Source organism: Chiloscyllium plagiosum, chromosome 7 (genome assembly GCF_004010195.1).
Source record: "Chiloscyllium plagiosum isolate BGI_BamShark_2017 chromosome 7, ASM401019v2, whole genome shotgun sequence".
Taxonomy (NCBI): Eukaryota; Metazoa; Chordata; class Chondrichthyes; order Orectolobiformes; family Hemiscylliidae; genus Chiloscyllium; species Chiloscyllium plagiosum.
The window spans coordinates 103,077,593-103,079,456 of record NC_057716.1 but is presented as its reverse complement, the minus strand read 5'-3'; the positions used below and the strand labels follow the sequence as shown (position 1 = coordinate 103,079,456).

The window sequence follows — 1,864 nt, the reverse complement described above, 5'->3', positions numbered from 1 at the left end:
GGGAAGTGGAGGAGATGCGGTGGAGAGCATCATCAACCACGTCTGAGGGGAAATTGCGGTCTTTGAAGAAGGAGGCCGTCTGGGTTGTTCGGTATTGGAATTGGTCCTCCTGGGAGCAGATGCGGCGAAGGCGAAGGAATTGGGAATATGGAATGACTTTTTACAGGGGGCAGGGTGGGAAGAGGTGTAATCTAGGTAGCTGTGGGAGTCAGTTCGGTTTATGGTATACGTCCGTGTTGAGTTGGTCGTCCGAGATAGAGATGGAGAGGTCTAGGAAGGAGAGGGAGGAGTCTGAGACGGTCCAGGTAAATTTGAGGTCGGGGTGGAATGTGTTAGTAAAGTGGATGAACTGTTCAACCTCCTCATGGGAGCACGAGGTAGCACCGATACAGTCATCAATGTAGCAGAGGAAAAGATGGGGGGTGGTGCCAGTGTATCTGCGGAAGATGGACTGTTCCACATATCCAACGAAGAGGCAGGCATAGCTAGGGCCCATGCGGGTGCCCATGGCTACTCCTTTGGTTTAAACAACTCGGTAGAGGAAGCGGCTCCACAAATATCTCCACCCTCAATGACATAAGAGCCCCCCACATCAGTGCAAAAGATAAGGCTGAAGCTTTTGCAACAGTCCTCAGCCAGAAGTGCTCAATGGATGATCCATCTCGGCTTCCTCCAATGTTCCCAGCATTACAGATACCAGCCTTCAGCTAATTTGATTCACTCCACATTATATCAAGAAATCATTGGAGACATTGGGTATTGCAAAGGCTATGGGCCCTGACAACAATCTGACAATAGTACGGAAGGGCTTGTGCTCCTGAACTTGCTGTTCCCCAGTCAAGCTTTTCTAGTACAGTTATAACACTGGGAACTACCTGACAATGTGGAAAATTGCCCAGGTGTGTCTTATCCATGAAAAGCAGTACAAATGCAACTCAGCCAATTGCTACCCCAATTGGTCTACTCTTGATCATCAGTAAAGTGATTAAAGTAGTTTTTGTTTCTTCAAACCTTTTTTATCAATGCATTGTTCACCTCAAGCTCAACTGCAAGGCTGTAAACCCTAATCACAACAGGATACTTGAGGCACCCATTACCTCTGTCAGAACTAATCTAAATGAAACTAAAACTATGTCCTTTCTTCATTAAAGCACATAATATAGAAACACAAATCAATCTTAAAGGTATCAATCATTTCTCCACTTTGGAAACCAAGTCTCAAGTTAATAATGATAGTATATCATGAACCTACTTCACAACAGAATGAAAACTAATCAATTTTTATGGGAACAGGAGTGTACCAATCAGCTTGATTGATCCCTCCCACCATTTATCACCCTATTTGCTGATCTACTGTGTTCTCAGCAAATCCATCTGCAACCTTGCCTATCTCTGTCACTTCCTCCATTCCTGTAGTCCTCCAAGATCACTATTCTCTTCCAATTCTGGCTTCATCCCTTATTTTCATTGCTCCACCATTGGCACCTGTGCCTTTAGCTGCCAGGATCTCAAACTCCAGATTACCTTCCCTAGACATCTCCATCTCTTTTCTTTTCCTTTAAGCCACTCCTTAGCTGATCTTTTGGTCACCTGCCCTGATGTCTCCTTGTGCCAAAAATGTTTTTAATAATTATTATTAATTATTAACTGTTCTTTGACATTCTGCTATATATGTATGTTGCTGTCCAATGTAATCATGACTGAGATATTTCTTTCCTTGTCATTGATTTATTTTCAAATTGTGAGTTTATATTTTCTTTCTTCCTTGTTCACTAGATATTCACAACGGCTTGGAAATAAGAAATCAGCATCAATTACAGTCATGAATGTGTCAACTGTATCTTATGGCAAATTTTCGTTAAAG

At 42.8% G+C, this 1,864-nt stretch overlaps 1 protein-coding gene across 1 annotated transcript in view; it reads left to right on the top strand.

The window, feature by feature from the left end:
• Positions 1-1,864, top strand: part of cfap65 (cilia and flagella associated protein 65) — a 150,875-nt gene extending 149,011 nt beyond the window's left edge. The window contains exon 35 of the mRNA XM_043694519.1: positions 1,777-1,864. The gene's annotated coding sequence lies outside the window, so the exon portion shown is untranslated. The remainder of the gene's footprint in view (positions 1-1,776) is intronic.